We start from the raw sequence: 26,862 nt of genomic DNA, 5'->3' as shown, positions 1-26,862 counted from the left end.
AGTTCATTCAATCTGCTATAACAAAGTCCCTGAGGCTGGATAACTTAAGAACAACAGAAAACCATTCCCAGAGTTCTAAGTGTTAAGTCCAAGATCAAGAAGCTGGGTATGAAGTGCTGAGAAGGGGTCCAACAGTGTCCTAAACATGGCACCAGGGACAGAGAGGAGGAAAGGACCTGGTTAGGTGGCTCCAGCATTTTTGTAAGAGACAAAATCCCATGGCCTATTTACCTACCAAAGACTCCACTTCTTAATACTGACATTACTACAGTACACACTGAAAGCACACATGGTATTAACTCTGAGCATGAATTCTGGAGCATATACAAATATTCAAACAATAGGTGAAAGAGAGAAATGCTGTGGTAGGGGAGGGAACACGAATGGTGGTTCCCTGAGCTGTGGGCTGCACTAAAAGGTGTGGGCTGAGCTTCCCAGGATGGTACAGCTACTCACACGAAAGGGTTAACCTTCTCCAGGCATGTCCCCAAAATAAAAATCCACTTTTAATGTTGACATTTCGTGAAGGTAATTTATGTGAATTTATGTGTGCAGCCTTTCTGAGTCCTGGTGCGAGCAGCCGAGGGATGTGTGGCGGATAAGCAGCAAAACTGCAACACCTCGAAGCGCTCCAGCAAGCTTGCCTCTGCGCCAGCGGAGATAAGACTATTGGCAGATGATTCTTCACAATTTCCCATTTTGTGCAGTAGTGATAGGATGCCAGCAAGGATGCCATGTCCTGGGGCAGGAGGAGTTGAAGGAGGGTCTGATTTCTCCCATCCCTTCCTGACTCAGATGAAGGCCTCCGCACCACACCTGTGACTTCATTTCTGCACAGCTGTCAAGGGTGAGGGGATGGGGACACATACAGAGCCACCTAGGAACATAGGCTGTGTTCCTAGTGACCGTGACCAAGTAAGTCACTTCCTTACTTCTGCTGTCTGGACAAAAAAAAAGGGGGGGGGCAAGTTTTGTGGCCTTGATTTGATCACTTCCCCTAGGTGGGCACACAGAGAAAGGGGAAGCAGGCTATTTAAATGAAATCTGATAGGCTGTGCTCATATGGTGGGGGAGGAGGTACCCTTCTTTCAGAGGTCTAGGGGTGGGGAAAAGGGTGAAAGAGGGAGGGTGGAGGGAAGGAAGGATACAAGCAAGGGGATAACAATTTGGATGTAATCTGAATAAATTATAATAAATGAAATTAAAAATAATAATAAAGGAGCCAGACGTGGTATATGTAAATTGTGCTTCTAGAAACTACTGACAGTGTCTGCAAGGCGCATGAATGGGGCCTCGAATCTCCAAATCTGTTCTAGTGAAAGAAGATCCAATTATCTTTTGTGGAACTTTCTTCTCACCCTTTCATGTGGGTGAACAATGGCACTCAAGTTTGAAAGCCGACACACTAAATTATATTTAAATTTCCTTCCAGCTCAATGACTTTACAAGATCTTCCGGAATTTTACAGGTATAAGCTCACGGAGATAGCAAAGTGATCCTCCTGAAGTCAAAAGCAGAGAGAAGACTATGGCGACAGTCATCAATTTGGATGTTCGTCATGGACTATCAGGAGCACAGTCCTCTGGCTTTCCTCTGCATAGGATGGAAACCCACATGGACCAGAGCTGCTAGAGACACCGACAATGGTAAGTGGGCCACCTTAGCTAGGCCTCAGTCAGAGAAGGGCTAGCACCTCTATATCTATTGATGCATTTAAAGTAGCAAAGAATTGCAAGATCAGTTGAGCATATCATAAAACATCAAAGCCTAGGAGGTGTCATCAAAATGATGTGAGAGACATTTGGTAGAGTTAACAATACAGGTCTTAGGAGTGAATCTCATTACACATTTTCGAGAGCACTTCCACCCTCTGTTGTAATCTGCATTACAACCTCACTTTGGTGTTGATCACAGTGTTCTAGAACCACTATTCTCTTTCCTGTCTTCACTTGTGAGCCATGACCAAGTCCAGAACAGGACAGGTGTTGCATTCATCTTCATGGCCCCGTAGTTGGTATGGACAGGGCACAGATAGCTGATGGATGAGTGGCTGGCCTGCTTAGGTCTCTGCAAAGTCTGAGCTCAAAAGGATGTAATGAGTCCTCAGGGAATACCTGTAGACTGAGCAGTGTCATGCCCATAAACCTCTCGTACACAAAGTCTCATGCCACAGGCTCCAACCTATAGAAGATCACAGACTAGTGGAAGTACAGGGAAATCAGCTGATGATGGCATCCTCTGATCATTGAGACACCATGGCTGGTTGTCTGTGATATGCGGTGGAAAGGAAGAGAGTACCACTGGTAGGTGTAGAGAGAGTGAGGGATGTGGAGAAAGAAACCTGGGAACTAACCACACATTAAAGGATAGGCTGAGGATGTTCCAGTCAGCGGTGTGCTGTGTGGGCCAAGGCTAGCAGATAATATGGCATGAGTAAGCAATGTGTCAGCTGGCCAACTCTGAGCACTGTCCTTGAAGAGCTGGTTAAGCTTGGTGGAAAATGTCTCTGATGGGACACAAGTGAGAAAACGTCTTGGTACTTCCTCCATGTTCTCTTCTGTGTGACATCACCCCTCCATTTCTGCAAGGTAGATATCCTGCCAGAAATACACAGGGTCAAGGGCAGCACTGTAATGACTCCACTAGCCTCAAGGATTTCATTAAATTAAAGATTTAGAGGTCATAAGGAAGGAAGTCCCATTTGTGTTTAGTCCAACATGACATCATCCATCCATTTCTTGCTTCTTGCTTTCCAAGCTAACAAGCTCTTCCTTGACCCTGTGTTTATTTAATATGTCTATTTCACTTACATGCTGATGTGTCTCCAATTCTTCTCTTCGCAGCCCCATAAATATAAATTCTAGAAGTAGATATTGATATAAGCCTATGCAGGCACCTTTTAGACAGAGGACATTTGGCAGAAAATATTTGGAACACGAAGTAAGAAGGAGCCCTTCAATGACCCAGGAATAGAGCTGGGCAACTTCACTCAGGCAGAAGCAGTGTCCTACTTTGTAAGCAGCCTAACCATTTATAAAGCAATAGCATTGTGGAAAGGGCGACAATGCATCCTAGGTCAATCAGCAGACATCTTCCCATCCTGCACAGACAGAAGGGAGGCAGGAGAAAATGCGAACTAACGGCAATACACAAGGAACTAGCCAAGAAGAGGATGCTGGTTCTAGGGTACTTTAGACAGTGGTGAGGACTCCAGTCTTCACATGCTAGTGAAGAGGGGGAAGAGAGGTCCAGAGAGGCAAGGAAGGCCAACAACTCAGACCCAGGACAGCTCTTTTCTTCTCTCCTCAAACACAGCAGGAGCCCTGATTTTAAACGTGTTGATTTTGAATTAAGGGGAAGACAGTAGTTAGAAATTAGAATAAATCTCAGTCCTGATTATTAGGACAGAGGAGTGTGTGGATTGGTGCCCATCGAAGATTTCCCACCTCCCTGCCCTAATTCAGACCAGGTAGAAAGAGGAGCAGACACTGCACAAGTGATGCATCCCAGAAGCCAGCCTCCCAGTTAAGCCAATGATGGCTTCTCAAACACAGAGCCAATGGAAGTCAAGGTAAAGCCTTATTCAAATGTTGATGATACAGCATTTCTCTGAAACAAAGTGTTAAAAATAAGATAAGAGGGATATTTTCAGGTAGTTTGATCAACTATCCATTACCTCCAGAAGCTAGCACATAAGACCTTGAGAAATAAGTAAACTGTAGTCTTTATTACTTTGATGAAGATTTTGTAAAGAAAAATGTTTCACTAGGGTATGGTATGCATTTCAATGAGAAATGTGTGTGGGCTGACAAATCATCAAAAATTAAATCCACCCATGTCACATCGGTGAGGTCATGGAACACCATATGAATGGCCTGCTGGAAAGCAACATTTCCATTTTCAAAAAGCACGTATTCAATAGGTACTACATGAGAGACGTCAAGGACCCCTGATAGACATTTTCACAAGTATCATCAACCAGCCACTTTACAAATAAGAAGCCAGATCCTGAGCTGAGGCAGGGGAATGACACAAGTCAGCTCCCAAAGCAAATTAGAGGTTGCAGCATGTCTCCAGGCCCCTGTTTCCTGTTCACAGCTTCCTATTCCTAGCAAGGTTTAGCTGGCCTCTGAAGCAAGAAAAACCTGTTGTCCACAGTGACTCCTTCTCCTTTAGTGAGCACTTAGTTCTGTTCTTTCCCCATAGAAAGCCATGAGCACAGTCTTAAAGACACTGCTTAAAATCCTGTTTAAATCATTGCTTCCTGCCAGGCACACCCAACACATGGCAGGTGCAGGGACAGATACTCCAGTGAGTTAGCAAAGAGATGCTTCACGCTCTTCAGCAGATATTTTCCAAACTCTTTTGTTTCTATAGTCAGACTGGCCATTTTGATCCGTGGCTTGGTGGGGTACCCTTTCTCTTTTATAAAGATGCTATCATGGCGTGTGGTGGCGCATGCTTTTAATCCTTGTACTCTGGAGGCAGAGACAGGTGGCTCAATGTGAGTTCAAGGCCAGCCTGGTCTACAGAGTGTAGGACAGGCAAAGCTACACGGAGAAACCCTGCCTCGAAAAAAAAAAAAAACCAAACCAAAACCAAAATACAAACAAAACCAAAACCAAATCAAAACAAATAAAGATGCTATCACATGGATGGTGAGGGACCACTGACCCTGCTGCAGAAGGAACAATGGGAGGCATCAGAGACATTCCTTTAAGAAGAGAGAAAATATACAGATGCTAATGCTTACAGCTTGACAGGAGAAAAGAGCATGGTGGTGATTTCCTTTGATCTTAGTGATAAATATTCTCCCCTCCCCCCGATGAAATGAGCCAATTCAAGACAGATTAGAGTTTATAAATTGGGGGGGGGGGGTTATGCACAGAGAGGGAAAGCAGAGAGATGGAGAAGAAGAGGGAAAAGGAAAGGGAGAGGGACGGAGACAGTCACAGGGACAGGGTCAGGGAGCCTAAGTGTCTGGAGTTTATAAGGAAGCCCAGTCCCTGGACTAGAAAGTTCAGGGTAGAGTGGGAAGTGTGCCAGCCATGCCCTGTAACACATAGGGACTGAGGGATGCTGGGAGAACCTGGAGGCCAGGCAGGTCTACTTTGGTTCAAAAGGCTCAGCCACTTGTCCGAGTTCTGAAGCTGAACACTTAGAAAGCATAAAAGGAGTTAATGATGCTCTTGCTTCTCAAAGCCAACCTTCCTAAAATAAATAAATAAATAAATAAATAAATAAATAAATAAATACTGCCTAGTTGGCCCTGTTTTGTTGACACTGTAACACACAACAAAGTGCTTCTAGGTCACTGTATGTTTCCTCAACAAAGTTCTTACTGGAACTGAGACTACATGGACACTGTCCACTCCTTGCCATCTCTGAGCTTTTTTGACACTTCTGCCCATTGTGATGTCTTTCCTGAAATTCACATCTCTTTCTGCTCCTTATAGCTGAGATTCTTGGCTCTTTCCTTACTCATGGGCCATACTTTCTTTCAAAGACACTGCTATGGTTTAGCATAAAATGCCCCACATAGGCTTATGTGTTCGAATACCTACCCTTAGGAGGTAGGGCATATGGGCTCCTGAGGGGTGGTCCTAGCCCAGATCACAGTTCTAGCCCAAGCTCTCTGATCCCTGATCCATTGAGGCATCAACAAGTGGCTTCACATTCTTCCTCATATGGCTGAGAACTGCCGTGAGCTCCACCATGCCCTCCCTACTGTTATGGACTGTGTCTTCTCAAACCATGAACATAAATTAGTCAGTCCTCCCTTGAGAAGGACTGTGCACAGGTTCTTTATCACAGTGGTAAAAGTAGCAGGGAATATTGATGGCCACCTGCCCTATGCTGGTGTGACCGGGTGTGGATTCCACAATCTGTGTCCAAGGAGGCTCAGTCTCTCTCACAGCTCCAACTGCAGTCTGCCAACTACCTGAAGCCCACTCCTCTGGCTGCCATAAGATAGCATGCACAGGCCGTAGATCATCTATACAACTATTAACCAATCACCTTGATTCATGGGAACTTCTAACTCAGCATATCAAAAGGAAACTTAACATAATTTTGCCTCCTCCATAATGTATTGGTCTTTATTTAAAAATCCAGGGATTACTATATCTCAATAGTAAAGTTCCCCCATTGTAAATCTTCTTGAGTCTCTCCTCTTCCTCGGTCCTTACCCATCAAATATTTAGTCCTGCTGACTTGTGATTGAATAAAAGGAATCAAAAAGGAAGGGAATGGAAACATGACCATTTCTAAGTATGGTGGAGGAGAAAGTTTATTATAGACACATCGGAGAGCATAGCCAGAGGCAGGGACATCTGGGAGAGTCCAGAGTGGACATGACCAGACTGAGTTATGCCATGGGGGGGGGGGCGGCGAATGGGGAAGGGCATGGGAGAGGGGAGCCAGGTGCTGCATCCAGGTGGCCCAAAGGAACAAAGAGAGCAGGCAACCCAAAATGGTTGGATTATATAGGGGAGAGCAGCCCAGCCTCCTGAGTGGGAGAGTTTAGGGCATGACAGCCAGGCAGGTCCTGTAAGAGGGAGGGACTTAGGGATTGCAGGAAAACCCTGGTGGCCAGGTCCCTTTTGGTATGTTAAATAGGCACCTCAGCCATTTGTCCCAGGTTTGTAATCTATGACCTTCCAATCCCTACTAAACTCTCTACCTTGCCCCATTTCCATTGCTGTGGCTGCTAATTCATTTCACAGGGGTCATTACTTGTCATGGTTAGCTATTTAATCGTAACCTGTGGTGGTTAGTGTTAACTGTCAATTTAATAGAATACAGAACCACCTGGCATTTAGGCCTATGGCCACATCTATGGGGATTGTCTGCATTATCTTAGTCGGTATGAGAAGATGCATCTTGATTGAGGACAGGACTCTTCTCTTGACAGGGGATGCTGGTGTATATGAAATAAAGAAAGCTAGCTAGCACAAGCAAACATTCCATGATATCTGTTTCTTGATTGTGAATGCAATTTTACCAGCTGCTTTAAGCGCTATCTGCCATGACACCCCTGTCGAGCTCTAAGGTAGGACAAACCCCTTCTCCCTTAACTTGCTTTTGTCAGTGTACTTTGTCACTGCACTGTGCCAGGGGAAAAAACTAAGAAATATGTATAGTATATAACAGGAAGATCACCCATCCAGATGTACAAATCAGATGTGGCATCCCTCTTGTGTTCCTTACTGCACTAGGAACTAATCGAACCTCCAGAGAATGGTCAGCCCATAATCTGAGCAGTTCCTGACTGTAGAGATTCATGTCTCTCTGAATCTCCTGTAGCTTTTCTCTACTGTCCTTCATAGCATTTATACTGAGTTTCAGCCATACCACTCCATCGTGAGTCCTACTGACTCATCAACTTTGTCGTCTCCGTCATCCCGTGATTCCCTTTGACTTTCTATTCTCAGCACAGAGAGCAGACACATGCTTTCCTCAATTAATCTCATCTCATGGGTTAGTTATCTCTCACTGTATCTTCCTGTAGACAATGCTTAGCTCTCCAGAGCTCCTGCACTGCAGGCCCCTATGCACTTGCTGTAGCTTTCTCATTCTCTCCACCAATAGAGTGCCTGATGACACAGACAGGGTTTTATTAGTTCTCTGGTATCCTTATCATCAAGTAGAACCTGTCAGATGGGTTCCCTACTTATCATCTGAACAAATGACTACATAAGCGATGCCTTCACTTGGAGAATGCATGGCATAGAATGGAAAGGGGTGCTCACACCTTTGGCAGTTTGAACATGTTCTTTCAGCACATGGGAGGCTGAGCTTGTAGGATGACTTGAGTCCATTGGTCAGTCTTGGCAAGAGATCAAAACCCTCCTAACTAAACCAAATGAGCAAAGCAAGACAGAAAAATGCAAAGAGGACTTGAGAGCATATCTCCTCAGGGGATTCAGACACAACATGAGATTTGAGACCTTTTCTTGTAGATCCAGCGTCTGGCATGCTGTTTTCAGAAACTTGCCATAAATAGCAATGTAGAAGAGTAACTCCCATTGCCTGTCCAGGTACCATTATATTGGATCAGCATGTTCTTTGTCATGGCTCAAGACTGGGCTCTGTGAATAGTGCGGTTTGGTAAGAGAAAGATCCATGGCTGCTTTGGCCCTGAGGGATGCCTACAAAATATAGAACCTGTGTGTAGCACAGTACAGTCAGTCACAGGTAGTGCCACAAGGGTAGCTGGCACCACCAGAGATAGACAGAACAAGAAAACACTTGCTTCACCCTGAAACCACCTTGAGAGGCAAAACAACCATCTCAGTGCCTTTTCTTGGAGCAAGTCTAGTGACAGAAGGAACACAGGAGAAGCTTATCCTGAGAACACTAATGCAGCAGCGGCTGGAGGAGCATGGGATAATGCCAAGAAGAAAATCTAGAGAAGTGGTCTTCAACCTTCCTAATTCCATGACCCTTTAACACAGTTCCTCATGTGGTGATGACCCGAAATCATAAAATTATTTTGTTGCTACTTAAAAATTATTATTTTGCTACTTTTATGATATATTTGATACATGAGATATCTGATATGAGACCCTTGAGAGGGTCACAGCTCACACATTGAGAACAGCTGCTTTAGAGTTTTAAGATTAAATACTGTGACCACATAGTGGGGGAGGAGGTCCCCCTCAGTCATAGACCTTAGGAGAGTGGAATAGGGTGAAAGCAGGAGGGAGGGAGGAATGGAAATATACAAGCGATGGGATAACAATTGAGTTGTAATCTGAATAAATTAACAAAATTAAAATTAAAATAAAAAATATTAAATGTTGTTAACTTCTCACTGTTGGGCACCATCACTGAGACTCAGTGAAATAATGAAACACACATGACATTTCCAACACAGTGAATGCTAACTACACGAGACAGCACTCCAGACTAATGAGCTGTATGTTTTCCTGAGAATAGTATCATTAAAAAGCCACTTGACCCATTTCTACTCCACCTGTGGGAGGAAGTTAACACCTGAAAACCAGCCTGTTCTACAAGATGCCAGGACATTTAAATGAGTCCAGAAAGCTGCACCCAGGGAAAGAAAAGGGAAGGGACCTAGAGCAACACAGATAGCTCACTGAAATAATGGAGCTCAGAACACAAGTACAGAGACGGAAGTAGCTCTGCACTACAAGTGCCACTAGGATTCACTCTAGGGTGCTTTAAGAAAAGTAGATGGTTCAGAGTGTCAAAGAGTAAAAGCCGAAGATAGTTTTATGTTTGATTGTCAGCAGTAGACAGGCAAAAAAAAAAAAAAAAGAGTCACATCTGCCTCTTCTTATTGGCCCCCATTAAGAAAAAAAGAATAATTCTATGGCCTGGTGTGTTAGAGGATTCAGGGAAATGAGGCCAATGGACTAAGAGTCCAAGGCAAACCCAGACCACATAGTAAGTTCAAGGTTAGACCTTATCTCAATAACACCAAAAAAAAAAGCATACACAAGAAAACATTACTATGTAAACATGGTGGACATAAAGTGCCCAGAATGTTATAAAATAAAGAAAGTTACATTTTTTTATGGGTGACCCAACTGTGGACACAAAGCAATGAGCAGCGGCAGCCAGAGTATGTAATAAATGTGCTGAGAAAGTTAAAACACCTGCCAAAGATATTACCGCATCTTTGCTTTCGTGATTATGGGCTGGATGACTGGGAAGAGACGAGGTCAGTCACACACTGACTAAAAGGGACTAGAGATAAGGCGAATGGAAGGGCCAACCAAGGCACTCGTTACATGGTGCAGTCAGTAACGCCACTTCTGTTTAGAGGGAGTTCATGTAAGCGGTAATAATAACCAGACATGGCTCCAAGACGTATTCGCTAGCAGGGAAGTCTGCCTTCTTCTAACACTGAGGACTGCTCTTGCTTCATATACTGCTTATGATGTTCCTTTCTGTCCCACCTGGCTAGGCAACGTGAGACTCCAAATGACCCTGCATTCAGCTGTCAGTCTCTGATTTGTTTCCCCCCCAAAAAAAATCTCATCAGTAGATAGATAGACGTATTTAAAAATGCTAGACAATAGTCTAAACCAACTCTTCTTTGGGTAGCAGGGCTGTGGGTATAGAATATGTAAACCAGGAAGACCTTGCCCACTGTAGTTCAGAGTCCTGTCAGTCAGCCCCTGCAGGATTGCCACCTTGATTTACAGAAAGTCTTTCCTAATTATAAGTTTAAGACTCATAATACAAGAAAAAAAATGGGTACATGCCAGGAGTGGTGTAGCTGGGTCTTGAGGTAGGGCTATTCCCAATTTTCTGAGAAAATGCCAGATTGATTTCCAAAGTGGTTGTACCAGTTTTCACTCCTACCAGTAATGAAGGAGGGTTCCCCTTTCTCCACACCCTCGCCAGCATGTGCTGTCTCTTGAGTTTTTTATCTTAGCAATTCTGGTAGGTATAAAATGGAATCTGAGTCAATTTGGTTTGCATTTCCCTGATGACTAAGTTCGCTGAACATTTCCTTAAGTGCTTCTCGGCCACTAGAGATTTCTCTGTTTATCTCTGTACCCAATTTTTAATTGAGTTATTTGGTTTGTTGGTGTTTAGTTTCTTGACTTATTTATATATTTTAGGTATTAGCTCTTTATCAGAAGTACGGTTGGTGGACGTCTTTTCCTAGTCTGTAGGCTGTTGTTTTGTTCTGTTGACAGTGTCCTTTCCCTTACAGAAGGTTTTCAGTTTCAAGAAGTCACATTTATTAATTGTTGATCATAGAGCCTGAGCTTTTGGTGTTTTGTTCAAAAAATTGTCTCCTGTGCCAATGAATTCAAACTATTCCCCACTTTCTTTTCTAAGAGATTTAGTGTTTCTGATTTTATGTTGGTATTTGATCCATTTGGACTTGAGTTTTGTGCAGATAAATATGGATGTGTTTGCATTTTCCTACATGTAGACATCCAGTTAGACCAGCACTATTTGTTGAAGATGCTATCTTTTTTCCATCTTTTGGATCTATGCCAGAAACTAGAAACAACTTGAAGTCCCTCAACTGAAGAATGGATGAAGAAACCGTGGTACATTTACACAACGAAATACTACTCAGCTATTAAAAACAAGGAAATCATGACATTTGCAGACAAATAGAGGGAACTAGAAAAGATCATCCTGAGTAAGGTAACCCAGCTCCAGAGAGACACACATGGTATATATTCACTTATAAGTGAATACTAGCCATATAGTACAGGATATCCATACTACAATTCACAGGCCCAAAGAAGCTCAGTAACAAGTAGGGCCTAAGGGAGGATGTTTAAATTTCACTCAGAAGGGAAAACACAATAGACAGCAGAATTGGTTGAAGAGAGGGAACAGGATAGGAGAGTGAGTGCAGAGGAAAATGAAGGTGGAGAGCAATGTGGGGATAGCTAGGGCAGGAGAACAGAGGCCTTGCAGAGACACCAGAAACCATGGGCGGGGGCATCTCTGAAACAAGCTGAAGAGCTATGATGGGGTAAGCTCCTGGGAGGATATGGGGGTGACTCTAGCTGAGACCTCTAGCAGGAGTCATGGAGACTAAAGCGTTCACCCTCTAACATGACTCCTAGTGGAGGGAGGGGGACACCAATCCACCTACAGAAACTTCAACCCAAAATTTTCCCTGCCTACAAGATGTGCAGGAATATAGAGTAGAGATAGAGGAGGTGTCCAGCCAATGGCTGGCCTAACTTGAAAGCCACCCCATGGGAGAGAGCAAACCCCTGTCACTATTAAGAACACTCTGCTATGCTTGCAAATGGAAGCCTAGCATGGTTGTCTTCTGAGAGGCTCCACCTAGCAACTGATTGAAACAGATGCTGAGACTCACAGCCAAACATAGGGAGATGTGCAGGGAGCCTTATAGAAGACTAGGAGGAAGGATAGAAGACCAGGAGGGGACAGGAGCTCCTCAAGAAAACCAACAAAGCCAACTAATGAGGGCCCAGTGGGGGCTCGCAGAGACTGAAGCACCAACCAAAGGACCATGCATGGACTGGACCTAGGTCCTCTACACATATGCACCTGATAAGCAGCTTGGTCTTCATGTGGGTCCCCTAGTAGGGGAAGTAGGGACTGTTACTGATGTGAACTCTGTTGCCTGCCTTTTGATCAATCCCTGCTGGCAGAGCTGTCTTGCCAGGCCACTGAGGAAGAGGACAAACTCAGTCCTGACACTACTTGATCTTCTGGGGTAAGTTAGTGGGGAGAGGGCTCCCCTTTTTCTGAGGGATAAGGGAGGAGGGAGTAATAGGGGTAGGGAGGATGGGACTGTGAGGTCATGAGGAAGGGGGCTACGATTGGGATGTACAATGAATAACTAACTGGATAAAATTTTTGAATGAGTAAATCGGTTACCACATCGTCATAAGCTATTTGGAGATAACTGAGTACATGAAAGAGACAAAGGTCCTCTGAAATAAATTTTATCTGCAGGTGTGTTTTTTTACCTTCCCACATTCCTATGGTAAGCCAAAGTCTGACCTTTATTCCACTTCCCAGTACAATATGCAATAATGTCTCATGAATAATAAACTTACACTAGCAAAAAAAATTAAATCTATCTAAATATGATGTAGGTGGCACATTGCATAGCCATTATAGTGAACAATGCACAAATTGTAGACAGAATCCCAGTATACTTTTATTTTTAATCAAGTAACAAAATGGCGTACACCACTAGCATAGCATTGGGCTTATAAAGATAAAATACATATACATAGGGAAAAAAGCTTACTGTTATATTTATCAAAATGTTGATACTATCCTTCTCTGGGTCGTAGGAAGATAGACCTCTTTGGTTTTTTTTGTTTTATTTTCTAATTTTCTACAAAGAGAATTCAATGAGGAATATCTAGTGAGAAAAAGTAAGCTATTGAGGATGTAAAGTGCTGTTCTTTGAGCACCCACATTCTCATCACAGACTCTCCTTCCCTCAGAACATTCCATTATGGAAAAATCTGTTTCACACAGACAATGTATCAAAATCCGATCTTCAGAAAAAAATCTCAAAAGCATCAAAAGTCAGAAAAAGACCAAGATGAGTACCAGGGAGAGATTATACGTGGTACTTAGAAAACTGGGTTGGTAACTTATTTTGCTGCCCTTTAATATATAAACTCTTCCTTCAGAAAATAAAAATCAAAGGACCTTTGGCAAGATGTGGAAAGACAATGTATGCTGGGAAAGGCTTTTTGCACAAGGCGTTATGTAATGTGTTTGCAGGCCAAGAAGCTACAAACCTGTTATGCAAATGACACAAGCATATTTTGAAATGATATGTCTCGAATAGGCTTTACTACTTCCAAGAAACCAATCAAGCCGCTGAGGACAAAAACTTTGGCTACAGTTAGGCCGGACATCTTGGCTTGGCAGAATTTAAGTGTTCAAGCAAAAGTCTCTCCAAATGAAGGATACGGAAGAGACAGAAGAGGTGAGAGTGACAGTGTTTTAGGTTTTGGAGACAGAATAGTTCAAGAGTGCTGGCCGAGGCAGTATTCACCCTGATCTGACCTAGACTTTGGGCTTAAACACAGTCAGGCTCAAACCTGCTCATGCTTCTCTTCCCTGTTGTGTCAAACGCCTACAACACAACCTCTAAGGCTCAGGGAACAGGGGGCAGCAAGATTGTAAGAGCCAGAGGACCAGAATATTTCCTTCTACATGGCATCTTCTATCTATGACAGGGGATCTGCATTCAGGAAATCTCAGTAATATGCCTCCATAAATGAGATCTAAGCAACAGCAACAACACTTGACACACTCGTGTGGATGGGGCAGATTTCACAAACCTCCACCCCAGATGAAAAGCTATGGGCAATCAAAGCCTGCAGAGAGGGAGAGAGTAAGTCTTCTACAGAAATAAGCCCCAAGATAGGTCGTCCAATCCCAGAGGCCAGCCACAAACACAAACACATTTAAGCAAAGGGACTCTGCAGGCTAAATTTATAAATTATACATACACACACACACACACACACACACACACGCACACGCACTACACACATGCACATACACACATATGTGCGTGTGTGTGTGTATAAAGCAATAATCATTAAAGAATAAAAGTATATGAACTTGATAGAGAATGAGAGATACATGAGAGGAGTTAGAGATAGGAAAGTTTTAAAAGGAAATGATGCAAATATAGCACACATATGCGAAATTCCCAGAAAAAAAAACAACAAACAAAAAAGATCAAGTTGTCTCTCTCCTAAAACACATGGTCACTATGGTTTGCTGGCATCGTTTGCCATTTGTAATGAGTCGAGTTTCCATCATCGGTAGTTTTTGGTTTTTGTAACGTTTTCCCATTGCTGTCCTTCCAGCAGCTGCCAGGTGGAGTGGCAAAGCCAGAGAGCTGAGCTTTCTCCACTGAAGCCTGAAAGATGCCTGTACATTTGATTTCAGTTATGCGTCCAGATCCCTCACCTATGATTTAAAGACGCAGATGTTAGAATTAATCAAGCCAATCCTTTCTCAAGATAATGGACCAGGAGCAGTGAAGACACCGATTGATTCATTTGGGGCAATCAATAATTTTTTTTCAGGCATGGCAGGGTATAGAGAGCTACAGAGTTAGGCATACCTGGGCTTGAGTCCAGGCGCCATGACTTACCAGCTGCGTGAGGTCGTCCAACAATTAAAGCCCCTCAACTTCAGTTTTCTCAAGTGTGAAGTGGATCCAAAGTATGCCTTTGGGAGCAGTTTAATGGTCGTGGGCACTAATGGATCTACAGGAATCTAGCAGAATATTAAAATAAAGGTGAAATTCAGAGCATAGCTTGTACACGGAGGGGCTGGAAGGGGTATGATAGTCGATTGAATCTGAGAAGCACATCAACTGTCGGGGGCCAAGACATATAGTTTAGTGATAGTGGAGAAGACTCTGCGTTAGCACCAGCCTGGTACTCTGAGTTCAGACGGAAGCTGTTTGTCTCCTCTAAGCATCTTCTGCTTGTTTGTTTGTTTGTTTGTTTGTTTTCATAAGGAGGTTACTCATCAGCTACTTGCTCTCAAGATGGCTCTCCAACAGTCAGGCTAGGGCTCTTCTTAGGCCAGGGTGAAATTCCCAAATTGAAGAGGGAGAAAGCTTAAGGTCATTTACAGAGTAGACGACATAAAAAGAACAAGAGTAAAGGTGTTGCAATATATCTTTTTTATGCCTGGCGCGGTGGCGCACGCCTTTAATCCCAGCACTCAGGAGGCAGAGGCAGGTGGATCTCTGTGAGTTCCAGGCCAGCCTGATCTACAAAATGAGTTCCAGGTCAGCCAGGGCTATTACACAGAGAAACCCTGTCTCAAAAAACAAAGTAAACAAGCAAAAGTAATATACTTATTTTTTTTATCACCTTCATCCCACTACAAATTAAAACTTCGTGGACTTCTGTTGTTGTTGTTGTTGTTGTTGTTGTTGTTGTTGTTGTTGTTGAGATAAACTTATATGTACGTGTAGCAGGAATAGAAAATATAGCAAGACAGTAGTTACCTGTGTTGTGTTCTTTCGCTCAGCAAGCAGGAGCACTGCATGATGGGAACTTTCTGTCTCCTTCATTATGAAACCAATGAAAACAGCACTTCAGCGACAGTCTGCTAAACTGGGTTCTTTTCCAGATAAAATTCCCTTTCTGTTCCACCAGCCCCAACATGGTGGGTCACCCCTGATCTGCAGTCTCTGTAACAGCCCGGCCATGGTCTCTAGGATTCCTTCACACAGAGAAAGCTTCCGTTTAAGGTTTATATCCCATAGCGCAAGAACGGAGTCATTGTTCCTTGCTTAAGCGACCAAGTTGAATAATGAATCAAAACTATACTTCATTGCATACAGTACAGAACCTAGTAGGAGAAGGAGGTAAGACTCAATCCTAAATTGGAGTGGTTTTAGAAAGCCCAGCACTCAGGAAGCAGAGGCAGGCAGATCTCCGCAAGTACGATGCCGGCCTGGTCTACAGAATGCGATCCAAAACAGCCAGGGTCCTAGAACTCGGAGCCAAGGTACCCAGAGAAACTCTGTCTCCAAAACCCCAATAAAATAAAATAAAAGCACACACATATATTATATATCATATAATACTGTGTATATACAGCCATAGTAGAAAACATATCTCTGAAGATGTTAGAACAAAAGAGACAGAATAATATTGCATGAAAAACCATGGTCCAAGGCTACTTATACCCTGTGGTTTTATTTTTAAAACTCTTAAGTGTAAATAAAATGACCAAAGAAGAAATGTTAGAGATTAATATATTAAATTGTCAGGGTGGGGATGGGGACTTTGTCTCTGGTCCGAATGTAATAAAGTAATAAAAAAAAAAAAAAAAGGCTCAGAAACAGGATCCTCAGACAAGCACCACCACTCCTCACAGGAAAGCGTTCTCCCCCCACCAGCTGGGCTCTAAGATACTTCTCTCTGGGAGTAAAAAAAGCTCCTCTGGTTCAGAGAGCATCCTCTGGGCTGCCTTGTCTTTCACAGCCAACACCAAGGGCCGTAAAAGGAACAGCCGCTGTCGGTGTGCTCATGGCGGATCCCATTGATGGGAGAGCAGAAGACGAAGCAAAGGCTAAGGCCTCAGAATTGAGCCCCTTGCACTGAGAGCCACTGTGGGCGGTAACAAAATGGAGAAGATACTAACATTTAGCAACGAGAACAGTCGGCGAGCCACCGTGCACAGAGACTGAGCTTAACAACCACACTGACTCATATTTCTGACTGTGCTGTGGACGCCTCAAGATGACGCAGAAGAAACCTGTCCTTGAACTCACCATGCAGAAACACAGAAGTAAATGACTTTGATATACATCTTAAATTTTTCTACAGTTACCTTTTCACAATGTTATATATTTTTTTTCCTACTTCAAAAGGAGAGACCTGCTATAATTCCCATACCACTCTTTCCACTCGTAGGAGGAAATCAATACTGACCGTGGCAGCACTATGACTCAGCCCATCAAAGCCCTGTGGCTCAGGCCCTATAATTATCTGCACTTACAGATTAGAGAGCAAAATCTGAAGAGATTAAGCGGTGTTCCGGGGTCACTCGGAGAGTAAGTGGAAGAGCTTAAAGCTCACCAAAGATCTCTCTGCCCCATTCTTTTATATTTCCACAGCACTACAAGTTCCAACATCACTTAATGGATTAACAGTAAGTTTTTTATGCCTGAAAATTGGTAAAAGGGTACATTTTTTTACAGCTTCTCAACATACACACACACACACACACACACACACACACACACCACTCTAAATGATGTCATCGATGTGCTATTAGACTTTTAACTTAGTTTTAATTATATCATAATGTATATACATATGTCAAAACACCAATTGTACTTCGGGACCATTAATATATGCTGTTTTCATTGTCAGTTATATTCCAACAAAGATGGAAGCAAACAGATCAATTCTCCTGATAATGTGCTAGTGTCTATATACGATCCCGTTGTACCAGGCATAGATTGTTATGTAACTTATCCTATATTATTAATTAACACCATTCCTCTGTTGTTTAATTATATGATAATGTGCTGAATATCCTTGCAGATAAAACTTCTCATGCATCTTAATTTATTATCCAATATTAATTCCTAGACATGGAAATTACGGGTCAAGATACATCAATCTTAGGGTTTGGTTATTGGTGACCAAATTGCATTCCTTGAAGTGCTTTACCAATTAAATAATTTAAAAGTATTTGTTTTATATTTTTTTAATGTTTTGAGATTATAATATAATTATATTTTACCCTTCCCTTTCCTCCTTCCAAACCCTACAGTTTATTTTTTTAAATATTTAATTTTAGTTACGTGTGTGTGTGTGTGTGTGTGTGTGTGTGTGTGTGTGTGGGGCTGGGTACCGACTGAAGCATTGGACACCCTGGAGTTACAAGCGGTTGTGTGCTGCCCAACAAATGTGTTGGGAACCAAATCTGAGTCCTCTGTAAGAGCAGTGTTCACTCTTAACTGCTAAGCCTTATCTCCATCATTAATTTTAAAAAATGTTATTCTTTGCCTACATTGCATCGCAACCGTAGTTTCCCCTCCCTCCATTCCTCCCAGTTCTGGCCCCATCTCCACTTTCCCTTAGATCCACTTTTCTTTCATTACCCTTGAAAAAAAGCAGGCCCCCCAGGCATATCAAGCAGATATAATTTGAACTTTAATAGAATACACAAAGGACTGCTTTATGAAGATCTGCAGAGGGGTTTTCAGCTTTCACATTTTTACTTAGTCATTTAAAAATGTTTGCCCACCATTTGTTTTAATATTCAGTACTTGGCCGTGTCTGATGCTGCACCTGTAACCCTACCACTTCAGAGGCAGAGGCAGGCAGATCTCTGGGAGTCCACGGTCAGCTTGGTCTACATAGATCTCAGGCTAGCCAGGGCTATGTTGTGATAGCCTGTCTCAAAACAGAACACAACTAATGAACAATAATAACTTCCTTTTTGATCTTGTGAGATTGAAAGGCTGAGGTTGTATAGACATTTTTCTTTTTTTTTTTTTTTTTGTCATTAAAAGTCTCATCTTGTCTCACTGACCAGGAAAAGTCTTCTGTTAAGTGTACTCACAAATAAATGTCTATGATACCAGCTAATTTTAATAATTGCAACAATACAATTCTGAGTTAAAAGCATGTGTAATAATGATGTCAGATTTTCAAAGTATACACATAAATTATTCAAATTTATGCTTCCCTAACTCAAGGGGAAAATGAATTGCACTAGTCGGTTTCTGAAGCCTCAAACTTGATTTGCCTAATTAATTAATTCTGCATATAAGACTATCTTGAATGTAGGTACTTTACTTTTTTCTCCCTGTCTGACATAAATTAAATAGCCTACTGCTACTCTACAGGGTGTAAAAGAACACCTCATGTATTTAATTAATTAAAACACATTTGGAGGCGGGGCAGGGGGACAGTTCTCTGGGCTAAGCACTGTGCTAGGGAGAGAAGTGGCAATTAGGAACACGCACGCAGTGTCTGCCACCAAGAAGCATACTGCCAATGAACTGGGTCTGAAGATGGAGGACAACATGATGGCTTGGTTAAGGCAGTAGTAGACATCTGGAAAACGTGTATCAAGAACATTCTAGATGTCCCACAGAGCGTCACACTGACCTGTGCTACAAGACACACTGGTAGGAAGGTACATAAGGCCAAAGACAAGGGTGAGGGCTTGTTCTGGGGAAGTTGCTATTTGGAGTCATTGGTGATAGGAGAGGCAAACCACCCCCCCCCTGGAGGAATGGCAAGTGGCATGCAAAACTTCCTATTCTGGAGCCGTAGGGCTGGGTCAAAATAACATGTACCTAAATGCAGCTCTTATTTAAGACAAACAAACAAACAAAACCAATAGTAACATCCCAACTGAGAATCTAGTAGACTTGAAGACCCAGGATCATGTGATTGGAGCTGGGTGTGAAGAGCGAGTGAGTGTCTGGCCTTTAAGTAGATAGCATATGACCATACCAAGATGCTGGTTGCAGAGACCGTTCCTCTTCTAGAGGAAGAGAAAGGAGGCAGCTAGTCCACAACCCTCAGTATATGAAACTCGATTCCCATACTCCAGCATTAGATGGTCAACCTGAAGCCTTGATTGACACTGCTTGGAAGACTTCTCAACTGCTGTACATGCTATGGTTGAGTTTCTTTCCTGGACTCAAAATTTTCCACACTTGGTGCAAAAGCACACTCAGTTCAGGACAGCTGGATGACAAGTGTGAGCCCCATGAGAGTTAGAAAGGACTCCCCAATGGTAGCTCAGTGATTTCTAGAGAGTTCTAAAGTTTAATTTCCAAACTCGCATGGGTAGATGCTTCCTTGTGAGAACCTTATATTCAAGTTTTCAGGACTAGGGCTTAAATCCCATCTGCTACTGGTTTTGAACAGATGATTTGAAGCCTCAGAGCCTGATTTCCTGTAACTGAAAGAATTATATGATGGTAATCTCATCTCAGCTGCTCTGTGCGGTGTATAAAATACTAAACAAGATGCTGCTATGCACATGGGCTGATCACGTTGTAATCCCTACAGACGTATATTTCTAGCATCTTTCTCTCACCTTTAAAAGAGGAGGCCCTCCCCTCCAGCTTCCTTTCCAGCTAGTACCAATTTCCCTTTTTCACATAATGTCCTTTGGCGAATATCTGTACCCATCATTTTGAAAACCTCTCTGTTTCCTCTTGAACTTCCACACTGCACTGCTCTGCCCAGTTCTTACACACACCTGACACCGCCTCTGAGTAGCATTCCATCTGCTTCTCTGCCTTGGTCCAGACTTAGCACACTTGCATAGTATGTACCACCACTCTGAACTGTTCCTCTAGCTCCTCTTTTGTTTTTCCTTCATTATTATTATTTTTATATAATTTAGTCACATTACATCCCGATTGTACCTCCCTCCCTCATCTCTTCCCATTTCTATCCTCTTTCCCTCCCTCTCCCCGCCCCCCCATCCCTCTCCCCTAGTCCTCCAAAAGGAGGAGCCCTCCCCCACTACCATCTGACTCCTCCTTAGGACCATGCATCCTCTTCCTCTGTGGCCAGGCAAGGGCACTCTGCCAGGGAGAAGTGATCCAATTAGTGGGTACCAGAGTCCATGTCAGAGACAGCCCCTGCTCCCCTTACTGGGGGACCCACATGGAGACTGATTTGTTGGCTTTGAGCAGTGAGTAGTGAACACTAGGTGTACTTAGTGTGGTCTGCACTAGAATGCAGGTGAAAAGGTGATCCACACAAGTGAAAATAATCTCTTTCCTACAATGGGATGGTGACCATAGATGATTTCAGTGATCAAATCCTCTGAGGGGCCCTCCTGCCAACTCTCTTCCTAGTTGGTACAACACTGGCTGTGACCTCCTCAATTTCCATAACTCAAGATCAAACTCCTAGAAGGCAGCTGGAAACCTCTATGTTTTCTGTCTATATTAACTATTTGGTAATGCTTTAATTATATACATATAGAGTAGGGATAGAAATATCTTCATTGAATTCCAGATTACTGACTACTCCTGTTCTCGAATTCTAAACTGGGTGCAGTGGTGCACACTTATACTCCCAGCACTCACAGGCAGAGGTAGGAGGATCTTTAAGTTCAAGGCCAGCCTGGTCTACAGATTGAGTTCCAGGAAAGCCAGGACTATACAGAAAACTGTTTCAAAAAAAATACCTCAATCTTTATCAAGTCCAAAGAAAGCCCCTAAGATTTGTCATGAAGCCTGCTCCTCTTGTGCCCATCTCCCTTTCAGACGAGGTCATCCCTTCCTACCAGGTACCCAGGCAGTCACTGGACCATCCTTGACTTTTCATCACATTACTATTTCCCATTCTGTTAACAAGAATCCAAACCTTCTGGGCACTTGCATCTTAAAGTGCTTGTCCATCAGCACACATCATTCAGCCTGGCCTCTCCCCAGCCTACTTTTCATATATCACACATACATTTTGCCTATTGCCATGTACCATTTTCCATCCTCCTTGAAAGCAAGAGAACTACCTACAGGGTTAGAGGAAAGATGAAACCGGGTTTCCAAAAACTTAGAATAGTCAACAAATGACTTTTAACAAATGAATTGTGAGCATTTTTTTTTTTTTTTAATGAGCAGATCCTCAAAAAATGGCATTGAGTGAATGGGTCTTATGGAAATACCTCCTTTCGTTCTACACCACAGCACACACTGACCTCCTTTAAAGTTGACATTTGCAGGGTCTACACTTACAATCATGCAGCGTGCGTGGGAAAATGAGGAAGCCCTGGCCTAATTGCCAGCTTGCTGAGATCCATGCGGCCATCTGCAAGACAAGCTTCCACAACCTTATTCCATCCACTAGGACCGCTGGGGGCTATGTCCCTACACACATACTTCTCACCAACCTTTTATTAAGGAAGAATACAAAAAGCTGCTTCTCACAGCATCCCTGCCTCCCAGACAGGAGGATAACTTAACAACAGTCTCTCTCCAAGTCACACACAATGAAACGTTCAGAGGAACTTGTCAGAAAACATCACTTTTCTGGGTCTCAAATGATCCAAAAGAAGGTTGGCGGGGCAGGGAAAAATGTTATCACACCTTAAAAGCCACTTATACGAGTTTCTCAATGCCTTTAAGATATTTTCATCTGTATTTCTAGAAAGGATATATTTACCCCCTGTCTCCCTTACTTAGCCTTGGTTACTATATTCAGAAATATGGAGACCTGGATGGTTTTTGCATGCTAATTTCCCTGGAACCTTAAAGCAGATTTAAGGTACACTTGAACAGGTGTTCTGTCACAGCCAAACTATGGGTTTCAATAGCAACGAGCCTGGCTCCGTGCCCAGTTGAGGGTGACAATGCTCATTAAACCCACTAGGCTGCACGTGATCCAGTGCTCTAAGCCAGCAACCTGGGGCAGATTCACATTGCCAGCCAGGGTCTATTTCACCTCACCAGCCCTGTCCACAGCCACGGTGAGCTCAGTTCGTCCTTCAACCCACTTCAGGCAGCCTCGAATCACACCTTTGTTTACAGTCCTTTCCTACTGGAAACCCTCCCATCTGTATCTGTCTAAAGCTCACGTCAAATGTGTTTGTGTTTGTGTTTTTTTTTTCCTCACAAGCATCTCTGATGGCAGGCCACTCACCTGCCATGAATCTCTCTTGGCCCCATGGAACCACTGTCTTTGTAGTGTTTTTTTAAATGCTGTTTATTATTCTGTCTGTGTTGTTAGCTTTTGCTGTTTGGTTGACTTTTTCCCCCTTGGTACACATTTTTCTTTAGAGAACGGTCACAATCTTCTACCCTAAATACTCGTCATTAGAATTACATGCACCAGAAACAGTCAAAGGGTAATTATTGCATTAATAACTATACCATAAAAGGCATATTATTGGCTTACTTTTCACATTCTTAGCAGTTATTTGTTGCTTCCTCTGCTCTATAACACATCAGAGTCCCTCTCCTTATTTCTATGAAATTGATCTTTTGAAGAAAGAGCATTGGTCTGCAGTTGTCAGCTCTCATTTCTGTCCATTTGTGGTTGCCTAAAGACTGTGCCAGAGCTCTGTCCCCCTGAGTACTACCTCAGCTTCCATACAGTTGAGTCTTGTATCTAGCTTAGAAAAGAGCCTGCTTAGGTGCCCTGAGCAATGGTTTGTACCACTAGGTCACCATCTCTACTTCTGCCACCCATATAAACGGAAAGAAGGCGCGGCCAAGGATTTAACTTCACTTGACACTGATCCACAGGTTGGCCAGCCTATCTTATACAGCCAGTGTTCCTTTTGAAAGAGGTGCATTATGGGACTCTGATACTTAAGAGGTTGAAGGACTTCGGACAAAAACACTTGGAAGCCTCGGCAAGGAAGGATGGGGGCCCGTGCAGCTCTGATCAATACATGTTCTTCCTACAGGGGACGGTGACCTCACAGATCCCACTGATATGCTCTGCGTGTAAGAATGTGGGTCCAGTACCGTCAAACCTCCCAACTGTTCTGAATAATGAAAGATTTGCCTTGTGTTTCATTAAATACTTGCAACTAGTTTGATTTTTGTTTAATACTGAAGTGAAATCAAAACACATCTGCACACTGGATTCACCTGTGTCTGCTGGACTAAAGCCCCTAGATTAATCAAATTCTTGGACCTGACCTGCCATCAAGTTCTTTTGAGTACAGTCCAACTAGTCTGTAAGTTTTAAGGCTATTACCTGGGTGGCACCTCTCTTAAAGGATCTCAGAAAAGTCCATGCTGGCTGAAGAAAACAGGGGCAGCATTACCTCACGTCTGCCTCCCTACCTATAGCTAAAGAATAAGCCCAAAATCTGACTTGAAACATGCACAAGAGCCAAACGTTGCTTCTCTTGTAAACGCCCTTATGTGACATAGCACAATGGCGTTTCTACTAGACACTGAGCAGAATACAAAGTATCTGAAATCTATAATTGGAGGCACCTTATAGGATGACCCAGTCTCCATAGTGAGCCAGCAGGCTGCTGCTTTGAGATACCCAGTGTCATTCACTACATGCTAAGCCGGCAAAGGCATAAGGCACTCGCATTTGACTTAATGGTCCTTGGGATGACTGTTGTCATAATGCTCCGAACACCATGTCATCTTTCTGGGGATAAAGTCTCTCCGTTTTGTATCAGGCAATTGATTATTTTCTTCCGCACTCTTCCAGGATGCAAGCCTTGTGGTCATCCTGCGGGGATCAATAGCAGCATTTTCATAATAAATGCACACATACAGGGGGTGGTAGCATACGCTTCTATAACTAGGACTTACATACACCTTTGAGACTAATGGGGAAAATGATAACTAAATCAAGCATCTTAAGCAATAAGCATCACGATCACTCACTGAAGATGGCTTTCCTTAAAGCTGCCTCTCAGGGATACAGTGATAGCTTGTTCAAGGTGAGGGATTGTAGGAGTCGCTGGGAGAAGATTAGGGGTGCCTCATCATCACTGAGATGTGCTTCCCACGTATCACAGTGGAAGCCATGGCTACCTTTGGACTTCATGATTCATGCCTGGCAAATGTTGCTATTGACATCCATAGCGGGCCAATCAGCCTCAGAGTCCAATCTTCTTCCACAGAGACCCAGCGCATACAACACTCTCCACTCAGTCATTTCATGCTTGGATATGACTTTTTAACTTACAAGTTCTTCCTTTGACACACATTCTTTTACTTACTGTCTAAAAGCAGCTGTGTGTGATGCAGTCTATCTGTTATTATAAAAATCTCTCTCACTTCAGCTTTTAAAACCAGAGCTAGACATCGTGGTACATGCCTTTAATCTCAGCATTAAGGAGGCAGTGGCCGGTGGATCTCTGAGTTCAAGGCCGGCCTGGTCTACAGAGTGAGTTCCCGGATGAGCAGGCCTACACAGAGAAAGCCTCTCTTGGAAAACATAGAAAATGTCTTCATAATGATAAGAAACAATCAGCCTTTGTTTATCATTAAAAGTTCAGAAAGATCATTTAATTCTCTTGGTTTTTTTAGACAAAAGCATGGCCTTAGAGGGTAGAGCAAAGAAGTGAGAAGGGAAAAGCAGAGTTCACCTTCTTCTTAGCCAATGGATTATACATGAACACATCACCTCAACTGACCAAGCCTCAGTTTACTGAGGCACAGAATGGAGAAAGCCACGCCAGTCCTACGAAGTTCACAGGGCAGTTAGGATTTTTTTTTTAAATCAGTGTATAGGTATCTCAATTGATTTTATATTTATACATACAGATATTAATTTTCTTGTCTGTAAACACCAGCCTTGCACAGCACCAATGAAGGAATTTCACATGCAAAGCCATGAGCCTGAATGAGCGTGTAATGAGGCAGGGAACCCAGCTTAGAAACAGGATCAGAGAACGTATAGAAAGACACGGCTTCTTTGCGGAACCAGAAACGTGCTTTTTGGTCTTACCTGGGTAGACAGAAATAGGTCCCCAGGGCTCTTCCTTTTCTTCTCAGACAAGGGGCGGTAGAGCACAAACAGTGGCCAGTACAGGGGTAGCTGTCTCAGAGGAAGCTCTGCAGGAGAGTGCTCTAGAGCTGTCACCCCGCTGCCACAGAGCCACACCTCTGTAGCTCAGCTGAGAGCTAAACACTCCTTCTCAAAGGGGCAAAATTGGAGCCAGAATGTTTGCAGGGTGGAACTCGGGTGTCAGAGGCAAGGAACTAGGTTTGTGGGTGGAGCCTTTCAGGTTCTGCAATAACACACCTAGCTCCTCTCTCTGAAGAAACTCTTGTCATTTTCTGCCAACTTCCTCTTTGATTGAAATCCGACCCGAGGTGAGAGGGAGGAGCTTCGCTGGTCCATGCAGCTCTGAATAGCTAAAACCAAACTTGACTCTGAAGACCATGATTAATGTTAGTTAGCAAATAATCCACTGGCTATGTATGAGAGCTCCGAGACTTGTGTGTCGTAAGTGGAGAGGACACATGGGGCAGTCCGCCTCTGAAAACGTACACTCAGAATCTCTAATCTGTCTTCCCACGGACTTATCACAAGAGAGATGTATATAGATAGTGACAGCAATGGCCACATTCTATTCTCCTATGCCCTTCCCACAATGCTCAGCGGGTAGCAAGAAATCACTACACGTTGAATGAATCGCGACCAACTGATATCTATTTAACGAATCTTGGTTTCTCATTTAGTGCATTCTCAGCTACATTTTTGCCTTTTAGAATTTTTGTTGTTATTGCTTGTTTTCTGGCTTTTGAAATCAATCAGTTGTGAGTATCATTCTTCCTTTAGAGATGCTGATAGAATTTGAAAGACATCCTAGTGTGAAGGTAGGGCAACCCTCCACACAGCAGAAATGCTAAAAACAAAAACAACCAACCAACAGAAAAAAACCAAGGTGGAAATTTCTTAAACATATTTTGAAACCGAGTTGATAAAAACAAGGTGGGAATGGCATGAGGAAGTGAGTTGCTGGAGAAAGATGGAGCAGAAATCAAAGTGGTAAACGCGTAGGATTGATTTTCAGTTTCCATTGCAAATCTTCCACCACATTCATCAGTTGGTAAACTCACACTCTGTTATTTTATGACTGGAGAAGTGGGGAGAGTGATAAAGGAGTCCGGTTGGGTTCAGTCTTTTAAAAGAAATAATAACAAACATTCACTCTAAAAAAAAAAACAACAACAACAACAAAAAACAAAAAACAAACAAACAAACAAAAAAACCAGTTTAGACATAGTCTTGAGCATGCTAGCGCCTTGAAGAGATTTCTTAGTTCATTCATCTACAGCTTCCTGGGTCACAATGAGTAGATAGTCTTTTGACTTCCTTTGTAAGGTCAAGGACATACTCAACGCATCTGTTCACTTAACAAGCAGTGAACCGAACAACCATCTTGGCCAAC

General features: G+C 43.1%; 1 protein-coding gene across 1 annotated transcript in view; it reads right to left on the bottom strand.

Moving 5' to 3' along the window:
* Positions 1-25,845, bottom strand: part of Tprg1 (tumor protein p63 regulated 1) — a 130,568-nt gene extending 104,723 nt beyond the window's left edge. Inside the window, exon 1 of the mRNA XM_051150788.1 lies at positions 25,413-25,845. The gene's annotated coding sequence lies outside the window, so the exon portion shown is untranslated. The remainder of the gene's footprint in view (positions 1-25,412) is intronic.
* Positions 25,846-26,862: the final 1,017 nt, after the last annotated feature.

The sequence above is a fragment of the Acomys russatus genome, chromosome 8 (assembly GCF_903995435.1).
Source record: "Acomys russatus chromosome 8, mAcoRus1.1, whole genome shotgun sequence".
Taxonomy (NCBI): Eukaryota; Metazoa; Chordata; class Mammalia; order Rodentia; family Muridae; genus Acomys; species Acomys russatus.
Note: the sequence above shows the minus strand (reverse complement) of the source record. Positions and strands in the feature narration are given on the sequence as shown.